Raw genomic sequence first — 16,294 nt, 5'->3', positions numbered from 1 at the left:
ATTTATATTTTAAATACATTCAGTTCCTATCTTTGTGAATATGATTGTTAAAACCTCAATATGATTTCCATTTAATATTTATATTTTAAATACATTCAGTTCTTATCTTGGTGAATATGATTATTAAAACCTCAGTATGATTCCATTTAACATTTAAATTTTAAATACACCTTTTTATGCCTTTTAGTAACCAGACATTAAAAATAATTTGGTAAACTCGTAAAACAACAATGATAAAAGACTCTGTAACTTTATAGTAGGATACACATTCACTTTCAAGAATTAGGGGATTAAAAAAAAAAGGTGGGAAATGGAACCTCTGGGAGACGAAGTAGCCTAATTTCCCTAATGGAAGGAAGAGTTTTCAGGGCGAGATCAGTCAATATGTCTCTTCGCGCTCTAATATCAAGTTTGCTGAAACATATTTTTTTTTTATTGAGAATTACTGCATTACTTATTTAATGTCGCTATTACAGTTATTCTTGCCCTTCACCTGTTCATACTACTGCTGTTTATCTCATTTTTAGTTTTCTGTAAAAGAAAACTATTGTGCCGGCTTTGTTTGTCCGTCCGCGCTTTATTCTGTCCGCCCTCAGATCTTAAAAACTACTGAGGCTAGAGGGCTGTAAATTGGTATATAGATCATCCACCTTCCAGTCATTAAACATGCCAAATTGCAACCCTCTAGCCTCAGTAGTTTTTATTTTATTTAAGGTTAAAGTTAGCCATAATCGTGCTTCTAAAGAGGGTCTGTTTCCTTCAAATAATAATAATAATAATAATATTCATTCGAAATTTTTTTTAGCTGAATAGAGCAGTGTTAGGTTAATATTTCAATAAATTTATATTTCAACATCACAAGAGACTATTACCATAATGATAATAATAATAATATTAATTCAAAAATTTTTTTTTTAGCCAAATAGAGCAGTGTTATGTTAATATTTCAATAAATTAAACTTCAACTTCACAAGAGACCACTACCATAATGATAATAATAATAATAATATTTATTCCAAAAATTTTTTTTTAGCTAAACAGAGCAGTGTTAGGTTAACATTTCAATAAATTTATATTTCAACTTCACAAGAGACCGCTACCATAATGATAATAATAATAATATTTATTCCAAAAAATTTTTTTAGCTAAATAGAGCAGTGTTAGGTTAACATTTCAATAAATTTATATTTCAACTTCACAAGAGACCATTGCCATGCAGGACCGAATAGGTTGAATTATTTGGGACATTACATATCCAGTGCATAATGGAATTAAACACTCATATTCCAGTTGCTCTCGCGAGCAGCGGCAGCGACTGTTTTTCAACTGTCACGCATTAAAAGATCGGATGATTGCAGAAGCATTTCTAAATAAATTTATGCTTGCATGTTTTCCGATCATATTCCACATCTTGCTTGAGAAATTCGTTCGTATTGCCATTTCAAAATGAACGCTGCTGCCTTTTAACGTGGAGGAAAGTTGAGAATGGCGTGATGAATAAATGCACGATTTTCCGAGATTTCTCTCGAAAACAGAAAACTGGAAAGGAAACTATTGTGCTGGCTTTGTCTGTCCGTCCGCACTTTTTTTCTGTCCGCTGTCAGATCTTAAAAAATACTGAGGCCAGCGGGGCTGCAAATTGGTATGTTGATCATCCACCCTCCAATCATCAAACATACCAAATTGCAGCCCTCTAGCCTCAGTAGTTTTTATTTGATTTAAGGATAAAGTTAGCCATAAACGTGCATCTGGCAACGCAACATGGGCCGCGGCTCATGCAGCACTATACCGAGACCACCTAAAGATATAGATCTATTTTCGATGGCCTTGACTATACGCTGTACAGGAAACTCGATTGCGCCGAAGAAACTTCGGCGCACGTTCTTCTTGTTTCTATTTGACTATACTCTGATATTTTCAAAACCTTTTTGAATAAATGTCGCACTGAATTGTAAATTGATATATCTTGCCTCGCGGTTAATTAGCTCTATTAATCATGTTTCATCCGCGTATGACGTGGTTAGCTAGAGCCAAAAAACTGTGGCCTTGGGTAAACCAGGAAATGACGTCATGCTGTGTGTTGCTGTTGGAGTTAGAACAGCCTTGGAAAGTGAAATGCTTGGGTATTTATAACACTGTTATCTGATATGTAATAAACGGTAATCATACGCTCACTGCTTGTGCCAAATGATGTCTATTACAACTATTCTTCTTTCACATTCTAATATTAATTGATGTTTATTATTAGCTGTCATTTTAAATATAAAAAAAAATCTTTCAGTCCGAATACTCAATCTGATTCTTTTCGATTTGGGTTCCATAGAGATATAGCATCCTTTCGTGGTAATGGCTTCACTGACTGACTGTATTTTTAATTTTTGGAACACATTGTACCTCATTGCCAGCAGTTTCAGATTCGTTAGGTGTTTATTTTGGATTTGAAATTAGCAGACCCAAACGCATTTTCCCGAGATGTAACCGAGTGCCGGGACCTTTCCCTGAAAAAAGCGGGACGCCATATCTTCAAAACTAACCATAGAATTTTCTTGAAAATAATCTTATTATGTTTCCCGCACCCAAACTACTTTTGGAAGATCAGTTATCCTATTTTAACATAACCTAACCTAGGGGCATGGCAAAAAATATGTAACATGTTTAGCAAAAACCAAGTAATAATATAGAAATATATTACAGGTTTAGCAAAAACCAAGTAATAATATAGAAATATGTATAACAGGTTCAGCAAAAACCAAGTAATAATATAGAAATAATGTGTAACAGGTTCAGCAAAGATCAAGTAATGAGCCTGTTTCTAGGTCCAAATTTTACTAAAAAAATTCTTTTGGTATTTCAAAAGTTTCTTTTGAACACGAGGCACTGTTTGTTGGCACCCAGCTCCTCGGTCAACCAGGTCTGAGGGTAGGCTAGCAACCTCATCTCAAAATATCGGTTAATAATGTTGTCAGTGTTAACAGAATGTGAAAATAAACGACTGTAATGTGCTGGCTCCCCCATAAAAAAAAAAGAAAAATAAATGGAGTTCTTAATTTGAAAATAAGACAAAACCAGAAGTTATTCTGTTAAATAACTTTAAAATAAATAAAGCAGAATGCTCCTAATGTTGCATTACTTTAATCATCTACGCGGAATGTAACACAACCGAATTCAAAGACATTCTCACAAATCTCATTAAGAATACATTGGTCACACTGATAAACTTCACTAAAACCAAGAAACCTTCTTTTGAAGGGTTCCTTTTATTAAAAAATCGTACACAAACAATAAAAAAAACCCCTCCCCCCCGCCCCAACCAAGAAAACACAGACAGAGAACGTTAGGTTCTCCAAATCTGCAATGTTGACACATGAAAAATGAAATTAAGCCCAAAGATTCTTTGACTCTGTGCTCTTATCACCGGCTCTGCTTATGAAAAGTAAACTAACAGATTGTTCTCCAGGGCAGATATAAGAAAGGCTAATATTAGCTCTCGAGATTTTTAATAATTGCGTGGGCGAGGGAGGAATGGGCGACTTGGCATGGAATTGAAGGTTTAGTACCCAGGTAAATCTTACAGTGCAGATAAGAACTGGCATCTTGGAAACTGTATAACAGTAATTTTTTTTGGTTGCAGTAGTATTGTGGGTAGTAAGTGATGTTTTAAGAGTTCGCCACAGTTGGACAGAGGTCATTTCGTCTGTTGTGCAATATATGAACTAGACAGATTGTACATATGTTTACATTATATATATATGGATATTATATGTATATATACACTATATATACAATATATAAATATATACACATATATATGATATATATTAGCTGACCAACCCGGCACTGCCCGGGAAAACTAATTCTCTTAAGACATAATAAAGGCTTTTTATTATTGTTAACAAGTTTTCGATATTGAATCCACGAAATCTGCATACGGGAAAAAATGGTATCACAGACCATGGTAAGTGCGAACTAGCGTAATGAAAATAACATTCCGTATTGTTTTGCATTGTCCTGATGAGAACAGAATCGACTGCGCGCGCAGCTAATTAAGTCTCTCATTAAACTTTCCGCCAAGTAAAACGCATAAATTTTTCTGAGCGTCACGCTGCAGATTCGAGCAACCTGGACTCCTAGTTGTCTACGCGTACCATCCTGAGAAATTTCATCCTTCTCATGAAAAGGGGGAAAAATTAAATCTGCCATTTCGCTGGATTATTCGGAAGAAAGGACATTTTCTGTATATTAGTCTACGCATTCTCAGATGCGAAAACTTTGTTCTCGTAGTTTACTTTAAGCACAGGCATCAAGTTTCGTGTAACCTATTGGCTGTTTTAAACTGACTTTGTGCAGCCCATTAAGAAATTACATTTTCCTCGAGATTACAACTTTGCGCAGCGCATTAAGAAATTACATTTTCCTCGAGATTACAACTTTGCGCAGCGCGTCAAGAAATTACATTTTCCTCGAGATTACAACTTTGCGCAGCGCGTCAAGAAATTACATTTTCCTCGAGATTACAACTTTGTGCAGCGCGTCAAGAAATTACATTCTCCTCGAGATTACAACTTTGTGCAGCGCGTCAAGAAATTACATTCTCCTCGAGATTACAGTTTTGTGCAGCGCGTTAAGAAATTACATTCTCCTCGAGATTACAAATCTGATTACATTACGAAGAGTAAAATGTTTCCCTCTTCTTGTTCATATTAATGCTATTTTACTTATCACTTAACTAACATGCTAAAGAAGATAAAACAAGAAGCTAGTTATTATTTTACTTTCAGTGAAATAAAAGAAAGTTCTTAGCAAGCCAAAATAGTCATTATGTTTGTGTTTATAAGTATTCTACCTGATTTTAATCCGCTGTATATGTTGCAGGCAGATAACGAAACCAGGTATTTCGCGAACTGCCTGAAATTTTAGGCAGATAGCGAAATGCACTTAGGAACATTTGACGCCCCCAACCCAGGGGCTAGTACTAAACACGACGAAACAGTGACACACCTACAATGTTTCGCCGTGTTTAGTACTAAATTGTAGCCCCTGGGGCGATCAAATGTCCCTAAGTGCATTTCGCTATCTCCCCGAAACTTCAGGCAGTTCGCGAAATGCCTGTTTCGCTATCTGTCTGTAACATATGTAAAGGTATGTGACGATTCAGAAAACAGTCACTAAGAAACGCAGTTAACTGTATGGGAAATGGGTAGATTCTGTTTCAGTGCCATCACCCGTTCTGCATATTCATATTCTGCATATTCATATTCTCCAGCATTCCTACACCGTCCAAGAGAAATGCAATGAATATGCAACCTATATCCATACTTTAATTTTATGGAATTCACTTGCTTTCATGTCTTTTGTTAAAGAATCTCCTTAGATGTATAGAGGCATATATATATATATATATATATATATATATATATATATATATATATATATATATATATATATATATATATATATATATATATATATATATATATATATATATATATATATATGTGTGTGTGTGTGTGTGTGTGTGTGTGTGTGTGTGTGTGTGTGTGTGTGTGTATCTAGTGATAGAGGCTGAATTGTTTCATTAAATTTTCAATTTGAAATCATATCTATTTAATCTCTACTGCCTGAATGAAATGCAGCGTCCATTTTGAATTTAAATATTCATATGTATTTTGTGGTTTTCCTTTCATACTTCTAAACAGAACCTTTGTTTCAAACAAAATTATATTTTCTCTTACAAATAAAGCTTCATTTATGTTCACAAGATTTGGATGGTGATTCCAAAAAGTTTGAACGTACTGGAAATTAGTTTTACAATTGCCTTAATTGGAAATTAGTGTAACACAATAACTATGTTTTTTAAAAATAGCTTAGTGGGAACAGATTCAACTCAAAGCACAATCAACTCTCTTATTATAACTTCCACAAAAACAATGAGCGTATTTTCTTCCCTCTGCACTGCGCCGAATTCAATCAGGCCAACTTGTGCTATCGACTCTGCATTTTACCAGAAATGAAATTCACTCTTCTCGAAAAACAGGAAATGAAAGCTGCTATTTCGAGTCAAGCACTTGCATTTTCATAATTGTTCTTGCTCATTGCTAACATACTTTGATTGGCTCGTTCCTCTATTCCATTCATCGAGTCATTCGATATCGTTCTACCCTAATAGATAACATTGATAGATTTTGTGTGGTTATCATAATAATATCGTAGGGCGGGTGGATGGTACCGTCAGTGCTTCTTACAGGGCGCACTGTAGGCGTTACTAAAGGTTCTTTGCAGCGTCCCTTCGGCCCCTGGCTGCAACCCCTTTAGTTCCTTTTACTGTACCTCCATTCATATTCTCTTTCCAATTATTTCAACGTGCAACTGCTTTGAGGTTTTCCTCCTGTTACACCTTTCAAACCTCCTTACTGCCAGTTCCCGTTTCAACGCTGAATGACCTCGTAGGTCCCGGCGCTTGGCCTGTGGCCTGAATCCTATGTACTCTGATAACCCGAGAAGCGATCTGCAATTCTAATCAGATGTATTGGAGTTGAAATGACTGGACCGCTCGCCGTGTCGTTGCTTCGGGGAAATTGATATACTAATTCCGTTTCCGAAAGCACCGACTCCATTAGTCTAGATTAATCTGACGAATCTCGGCTGCATTTCTTCCCGTCTTCTAATCTCCGAGACCTTAAAAAAAAAAAAGGAAGAGAAAAAGTGACGCCTTTCGTTTGAGGAGAAGGAAAAAAAATACTCTTCCAGTCTCCTTCCAGATTTTCTTTACGATTTGCAAAGGATGTTTTTGGTAGCGGCTCTTTGCTTATGGGTGAGAAATGTTTTGAATATGTATATATATTTTTTTACACAATTAATAGTCTAGTGTACAATTAATATTTACACATTAATCATTTCCAAGGCCGCTGTCATTGCAGGTATTAATATTCAAGATTGATTTCTTATTATTGATCCTTTCAGGCTAAATACTTTGATAATGAGGACTGTTTGACCTGGAAAGCTCTGTAACTTTTATTGAGTAAATATATCCACTAGATACCATCCAGTTTGAAAGAGGTCCTGTTAGTTAGTAATATATATATATATATATATATATATATATATATATATATATATATATATATATATATATATATATATATGTATATATATAATGTCTGTGTGTGTACTTAGCTGCCTTCAAAACTATCTTTATCTTAGTCTTTATCTCACCGATATGGGAAATACAAAACGAGATTAATTACGAGAAGGACAGATAAATTAACGAACTACTAGAGACGAGATGAACGAGTACCAGGTTGTGCCGTGATGTGCTGAATGAGGAAACTCAGGTAATTGAAACTCGTGAGGTAGATTAAGATGTTTTTTTTACTCATTTGCATTTTACGAGCTGTTAATCAGGTCTTGAGACGTTTTTACTGCTAATTCATCTATCCAATAATTGGTTGGTTGACGTCTGTTGCGCTGTAAATTCGTTTGAAGTATTAACTCTCTCTCTCTCTCTCTCTCTCTCTCTCTCTCTCTCTCTCTCTCTCTCTCTCTCTCTCTCTCTCTCTCGTGAATCATTCATTGTCAACAATGTGTTCTAAATTTATATGAGGTAAAGTTCCATTTGAGATGAATCATTCATTGTTACCAATGTGATGAAAATTTTTTAAATGTAACTCTCTCTCTCTCTCTCTCTCTCTCTCTCTCTCTCTCTCTCTCTCTCTCTCTCTCTCTCTCTCTCTCTCATGAATCATTCACTGCCACCAATGTGATGAAAATTTATTTACAGTAATGTCATTAACTCTCTCTCTCTCTCTCTCTCTCTCTCTCTCTCTCTCTCTCTCTCTCTCTCTCTCTCTGTTCTATTGGTGTTTTAACATTTAACATTAATCTCTCTTCTCTCTCTCTCTCTCTCTCTCTCTCTCTCTCTCTCTCTCTCTCTCTCTCTCTCTCTCTCTCATGAATCATTCACTGCCACCAAAACCGTCCGCTTAACAATTGAATTTTATCCGTCGATCACCTCCATAATTTATGAACGTCTGAAATTGACGTAATGACCCTGGGGCAGAGAACATGCCCACAAGCAGGGGTAGAACAGAACTTCACAATTGCAGTTTTTATTGAGGGTAATAATATATGAACTGGAGGTCATTCCATATTCAGTGAAAGTTGGGTTCTCTGGGATATTAAATATTGATGGTCTCGACGGCGATTTTCCTCTGTTATGAATTATTGAAGACTTGGCTTTTGATATCGAGTTCGTTCGTGATCCAGTTATTATTATTATTATTATTATTATTATTATTATTATTATTATTATTATTATTATTATTTATTCAGATGAGCCCTATTCATATGGAACAAGCCCACCACAGGGCCCACTGACTTGAAATTCAAGCTTCCAAAGATTATTATTATTATTATTATTATTATTATTATTATTATTATTATTATTATTATTATTATTATTATTATTATTATTATTATTATTATTATTATTCAGAAGACGAAACCTATTCATATCGAACAAGCCCACCACAGGGGGCCATTGACTAGAAATTCAAGCTTCCAAAGAATATTATGGTGTTCATTAGGAAGTTAGAAGAGATCTCACTTATTAAAAAAGAAAAAAAATGAAGTAATAAATTAACGAACAGATAAAAATGTATTAAAATTCAAGGAGAATAGTATTAGGGTAGTAAAGCATAGCATCTTAGCTTGAAGAACTTCTGAAGTTCCAATTGCACATCATCTTACCACTGTTGTACAAATTGTAAAACCTTTTCCTTGATGTTTTAGGAGAATGTCGCCGTTGGGAGGAAAGAGTGCAGAGGTCCATATCAGGCCTCTTATCTCTCTTTTAACACCCTGCCACGCTTGTGGGTCGTCTAAGTCCAAACCAGCCAGTCAATTTGGGAAAATGTCTGATGGAGTTATTTGTAGAAATGTCGTATTTTTGGATCCATCTTGAATGCCGAGGGATCATATTATTTGCGTAAGATTTTCGTTTGACATTTGTGAATGTGACTCAAAGACTCATATACCTCCTCACCTTCTGAAAGAAAAATAAATAATTAAAAAAAGCCTAAAGTAAAAAATAAAATTATCTTTTATCGTCATTTTGAGCAGCGCAAATGTCAAAAAGTTTGTAAATGACTATAATATCCTCTCCCGCCCTCCCAACTTCAAAATGTCAGCTTGAAACACTATTGTCCATTTCCGTTACTGTCTTGCCCGTTGACATTTAGAAAATTAAAATCGCTTATGTAATAGCTAATTATATAATATATATAACAGGGTAATGTGGAATCACTGGGCGTGATTCTCTCGGCAATATAACCATATGATTATAGTTGACATTTAGAAAATTAAAATCGCTTTTGTAAAAGCTAATTACATAACATAACAGGGTCATGTGAAAACAGGGTCATGTATAATCACTAGTGATTTTGTTGGGTGCATATCAGTAGGATTACAGTATCGTTTCTTGCAGTAACTGTTACATAACAGGATAATGCGAAATCACTGGCGTGACTGTATTCGGTGCATAACAGCAGAGGATTACAGTATCGTTTTCTTGCCGTAATTGTTATTTCCCGTCCCATACCTCTGCAATACGGCAACGGCAGTACTTGCAACAATTCCCTGGTTTATTTTATGGGAACGGGAATAGCCGGAGCGTGCAATTAACTTTCGTATTAAAACTTCCACCGCGTGTAATGGTCGCATTTTCTATTACTGACACTGGGCGGATTTAATTAACCAATCCTGGTTGTTTTCGATGCAGGACACGGGAATTAAACCCATACCCTTCCTCCCCCCTCCCCTTCTTAAAATAAAATTAAATCTGTCAGTCGGAGCGAAGGGCTCACATTTTCATAATCACCTTTGAGCCCTATAGTATGGCGGAAACTTAATTTTTTTTTTTTTTTTTTTTCCAGATGCACACGCCGATTATTCTTCAGAATTATTCATATGATGGTTCCATTTAATTAATAAGGTTTTATTGATAGATTAAATGCAGCTTTTAATAATAATAATAATAATAATAATAATAATAATAATAATAATAATAATAATAACTTTATTTCTCATACAAAACATCAGTGTGAATTTCATACATAGAGATAGCATACAAAAATACTAAAACCCTATCAAGATTGGATGAAAAAATGCAGGTTTAGTATAAAAATACAGATTCAGAAATATTAGGCATACGCTAAATCCCACCAAATTCCAGAAATAAAGTTACTGATACATTCACCTTCTAAATAGCTTGTGCTTGTTAGCAACTAGCCCGAGTGCGCTGTGATTTGGGCGCAGAGAAATGTGAACCTTTAGTTTTATATTATTATTATTATTATTATTATTATTATTATTATTATTATTATTATTATTATTATTATTATTATTCTGGGAGACACGACCACTGGGTCTCCCCGTAGGGGGGGGTAGTGCCGTCAGTGCTCCTCATGCGGTGCACTGTAGGCATTACTTAAGGCTCCCTGCAGCGTGTCTTCGGCCCCTAGCTGCAACCCGCTTTCGTTCCTTTTACTGTACCTCCTTTCATATTCTCTTTTTTTCCATCTTACTTTCCACTTTCAGAGTGCAACTGCTTTGAGGTTTTCCTCCTGTTACACCTTTCAAACCTTTTTAATGTCAATTTCCCTTTCAGCGCTGAATGACCTCATAGCTCCCAGCGCATGGCCTTCGGCCTAAATTCTATATTCTATTCTCTTTCAGAAGAGGTCGTGGAAACGTACCGTTGTATGTGTATGTGTGTGTGTGTTTGTGTATGTGTTTGTGTGTCTCATGCTTCATCCGGATCTTTTCCTCGCCTGGTCCTACTTTCTCTGGTAACAAACTTACCCAGGGTTCAAATTACTGCGAATTAACATACAAATGAAGCGAACTGTTTAAGTGAATGACCTAAGTTCCCCTTATGGAGATAACTTCGGTCCTAATTGCATTATTGTCTCCTGCTGATGATTAGGGTGGGTCCACCAAACCACTGGGTCCCTTTTCGTTAAAAATCGGGAAGTGAAATGCGTTGGAAGTTAGAGTCGTAGTGGCTCCTTCGGGGTATTCAGTGGGCGATTAAGATGACGTCTGTACTATGTCACTGGCATAAGCTTGCTTGAAGCCGAATTCTGCTTGTGGGATAAGTATTTATTTGTTAATTTATATATTTTTATAATAACCGATATCTCCTCTTTCTGTATTTCCCATTACTTTCTGTTATTTCTTTCGACTGAACACCTTAATATTCTTTGGAAGCTTGAATTTGAAGTCAGTGGCCCCTTTGGTGGGCTTGTTCCATATGAATAGGGTTCGTCTTCTGAATAATAATAATAATAATAATAATAATAATAATAATAATAATAATAATATCCTTTGGAAGCTTGAATTTCAAGTCAATGACCCCTTTAGCATGCTAAGTGATAACAAAGATTAGAAGTCACTTACATTTTTTCAAGGAAGATTAGGTCACTATTGTGCGGAGTTAAACAAAGACCTCGTGTATTAAACTGCTTAACAAGAGGAGATATTTACATATTAAAAACTGCGCAGAAGTGCTCCGTATCATTAGTTTTTGATGAAGATTCGCACATAACGTGCTTCTGCGCATGCGCACGGGACTAGGCTGCGCTGGGTATATATCATATATAATACTAATTTTATTACTTTGACAGAATTGACACATCAGCTACATGACACCATGCTAATTTAAACGTTTAAGGTCACTGAATAATATCGGGAAGCGATTTCATAAAGTCGAGTGATTAATATTCAACTTCAAATCATATACCATCCCTAATATCTGGTTCTTGTTCCAATAGCTGTTTAAAAGATAAACTAACTAAATTTTATTTAGCGACATGAAGTCTTAGGTGCCGTTTAATTATTGCTCTTTTTTATTATAATTTTGACAACTTTCATGTATGTTCCATTACACAAGAAAGAGTTAATTTTCGATCTTTCTCAAGTCGTAAAGAAAGCTGTTCTGTAGATGACCGCCATATCTACAAATAAAAAAAATAATAATAAAAATAAGAAATTTTACTGTGTTGATCAGACAGCTGGGGCCTACGGTACGGTATGGGCGTGATTTGGACTTGATAATTGAGATAATCTACGTACCACATTCACACACAAACAATGCAGGGATTATGTACCCAAAGTCCTTGGTCTGAAAATGCTTCATTCAGTGGAAAATAATTGAAGCAATACGATCCAATTTTCCGCGGAGGAGAAAAACTGTTTTCATTTCATCTGCATTTTTTTTTAGCCTGTTGCAAAAGTGTGACGCGTTAGTGTTTTTATCTGTTATATCTTCAACCTGAGAGAGAGAGAGAGAGAGAGAGAGAGAGAGAGAGAGAGAGAGAGAGAGAGAGAGAGAGAGAGTCTCTGATAATCTCCAATTTGCATGCGTTTTGATATTGTGGGATTTTTTCATAGTTCGGGAAAAGACAAATGGCATTTGTCCTTTCGATAACGGGACTAATAATGCGTAATTTAATAGCGTTATTAGGACTTGAATGGGTTTATTCTTTTTAAATGCATATCTACTCAATTTGAAATTATACCCATATGATGTAATTTCGAGAATTTTCAACCGTTCTCGAAATTATAGTTGTATATACATATATATATGTGTGTGCGTGTGTGTATGTATATATATATATGTATGTATGTATGTATGTATATAAATACATATATATATACATTTTATATATTTTAAGAGGACTGATACATAGAGGTAGAAATTTTCAGCATACTATATATATTACAGGTGTATTATGTATGTCCTCTTGCATATATGCATTATATATTTCCTCCATTAATGTACCAGTCCAGTGAAAATGTATTAGATATAATGTCGAAACCAGTCAGGATTTACACACAGTTATTATTTTTTTGTGTGGTTCAGTATTTATTATATATATATATATATATATATATATATATATATATATATATATATATATATATATATATATATATATATATATATATATATTCATCCTTTACTTGTGCCTAGTATTGATAATTATCTCACTCGTGTTTTCCAGTTTTTAATATTTTTCAATGAAAGAAGTAAACTAATAAGAAATTAATTAAATGATCTCATCACCACCTCTCTCTCACTCTCCCGCACAAATTTAACCCCCAAATCAGACACCAATCCATGACAGGTTTATGAATCAATGACTGCCTCAAAAAATCGAATATACCGGACGCGCGAACTTCCAATTCGCTGTTGTGCCGTGAATGGACAAACAACCATTTGAATGACGCCAAATTAACTTTCATGATGTTTTTATTTTGAGTGAAGCAACGGCGGCAGTTGGCCATATCATAAACTGAGCGGCGATTGCTTTAATAATGCGTTGACATGCAGTTATTTTCACAGCCGGCTGTTGTGTAATTGAAATTCACTCTATTTTATATGCAAAACGTTTCACTGGTTATTAATTTTTGGCACCTTTACTATTCGTGGGGTGTTGGTTATTAAATTGTTTTGTATATATATATATATATATATATATATATATATATATATATTATATATATATATATATATATATATATATATATATAATTATATTACACATAAAGTATATTAATATATATATAAATATATATATATATATATATAATCTATATTATATATATATATATATATATATAATATATATATATATATATATATATATATATATATATATATATATATATATATGTATATTATATATTTATATATATATATATATATATATATATATATATATATATATATATATATATAAATATATATATATATATATATATATATATATATAATATATATGTATATTAATATATTTACTGTTATATATATATTATATATATATTTACTATATATATATATATATATATATATATATATATATATATATATAGTATATATATAATTCATAAACAATTCTAAACAATCTACTAACACAACTTAAAGAACATCATCCCATTATGAGGAAAGGTGCCAAAAATTAATAACTAATGAAAACGTTGAGATATATATATTAATAAACCGTGAATTTCAATGATAACAGCTAGCTGTGAAAATAACTGCATGTCAACGCATTATTAAAGCAATTGCCACTCAGTTTATGATATGGCCAACTGCCGTCGCTGCTTCATCCGAAATAAAAACATCATGAAAGTTAATTTGGAGTCATTCAGATGGTTGTTTGTCCATTCACGGCGCAACAGCGAATTGAAAGTTCGCGCGTCCGGTATATGCGATTTTTTTGAGGTAGTTATTGATTCATAAACCTGTCATGGATTGGTGCCTGATTTGGGGGTTAAATGCTTGTTCGGGAGGGTGAGAGAGGTGGTGACGAGATATTCATTGCTTTTAATGAGTCCTTTTTTCGTTTACTTCTTTCATTCGAAAATATTAAAAATTGGAAAAAAATGAGAGAGATGATTATCAATGCTAGATATAAGGGATAAATATATATATATATATATATATATATATATATATATATATATATATATATATATATATATCAGGACCTCATTCAAACTGGATGGTACCTAGCGGAGATATTTATTCAGAAAAAGTTACAAGCTTTCTAGGGCAAACAGTCCTCATTCTCAAGTATCCGTACACTTCCAGTTTGAATGAGGTCCTGTTAGTAATTCTATTAATGCACAGAACAATTGTGTATGTGATAAAGTTTATATATATATATATGCATATATATATATTATATATTATATATGTATATATATATAATGTCTGTATGCATGTATATATAAAACGGGTGTGCGTGTGTGTATACATGTGTATACATTTGTATTATTACCCCATTCCAACAAACACGTTGAAAGGGTTCGCATGAAGCTGAAGCTGAATAAACAGTGGATATATGTCTTTTCTACGAAGTCGAACTCACTGTAAACTAGGATATATAAAAAAAGATGCTTTGATATTCCTGCCAAATATTCTGCTTTAGTCATTGTCAAAAAAAAGTTAAAAGCAACAGGTGTATAGTCTAATATTTTCTATATCAGTTCCTCAGAATGAGAGATGTTTCTTATGAAACACCGGTTGGTTGTAAAAGTGCAAATTATATAATTTCGTCAGATATAAAAAAGAAATTATTGTCACAAAAATTATATTGACAGTCTAATTATGATGTTCTTGATAAGCAAGAGATATATAAAACGATTATTTTTTTTTTAATATTTTATTTAGTATCGTCAAAAATCTAGTTGCTTGGAGAGAATAAAAAAGATATTATGATATTATGATGGATAAATGGACAGATGTGGGTCTTGATAAAGAAGAGATATAGAAAATAATTATTTCGTTTTTCTTATTAATATTTTTTTAGAATCGTAAAAAAATTTTAGCTGCTTAGAGAGAATGAAAAAGCAATTATGACATTATGATGGATAAATCTTGATAAGTAAATCTTGATAAGGAAGAGATATGTAAAATATTTCGTTTTTCTTATTAATATTTTTTTAGCATCGTCAAAAAAAAAAAAAAAAATTAGCTGCTTAGAGAGAATCCAAACTGAGCATTGCATATAGAGGTTCCGGAAACCCTTCCATGCAATATTCATCACATGTTCCCCGATCCGCGACCCATTAGTGGGTAATTAGAAGCAAACATAAATTTTGCCCGTTTCTGGTTCGGCTAAACCACCGCCCCGGCGCCGACGCGTTCTCGTGAATAATAGATGAGATTCTCTCATTCCTTGGGCGCCGCGGGGAAATGGATGTCGGGTTGAAATGCCACGTAACTTAACTAACAATCAAGCAACGACGACATTTTTCATTTTAAAAGTCTGAATTTGTGGATGTGATTTGTTGTTCTGAATTTTCAGAAATTAGTTTTTGATAAAAAGTCTGAATTTATGGATACGTTTTTTTCTGTGAGGGGATCATGAATGGCGTATGACACAGTAATGTCACCCTTAAAACAAACCATTTCAAATTCGTCCTTGTCGGAGATAGTAGAATAAAAACCGTCGACGCTTTCAGAAATGAAAAACAGAATAAAGTTCTGAAGTTTTGCTAAAGGTAAGTGTATTCTAGATAATATTATTCATCAATATGAAACAATAATCGTTCTCTAACAGTACATTTGTCTAAGGCACGCTTGAGGTACAAGCAGTGTTAAATACTCTTGAATAAAAAAATGAAGTTAAAATATTCTTTACAGTTAACATAAATTGAGGTTAACAGTGTTAAATACTCTTGAATAAAGAAATGGTTAAAATATATTTATATAAATTATATATATATA

This window comes from Macrobrachium rosenbergii, chromosome 36 (genome assembly GCF_040412425.1).
Source record: "Macrobrachium rosenbergii isolate ZJJX-2024 chromosome 36, ASM4041242v1, whole genome shotgun sequence".
Classification (NCBI taxonomy): Eukaryota; Metazoa; Arthropoda; class Malacostraca; order Decapoda; family Palaemonidae; genus Macrobrachium; species Macrobrachium rosenbergii.
The sequence above is the reverse complement of the archived record's forward strand: the minus strand, read 5'-3'. Positions refer to the sequence as shown.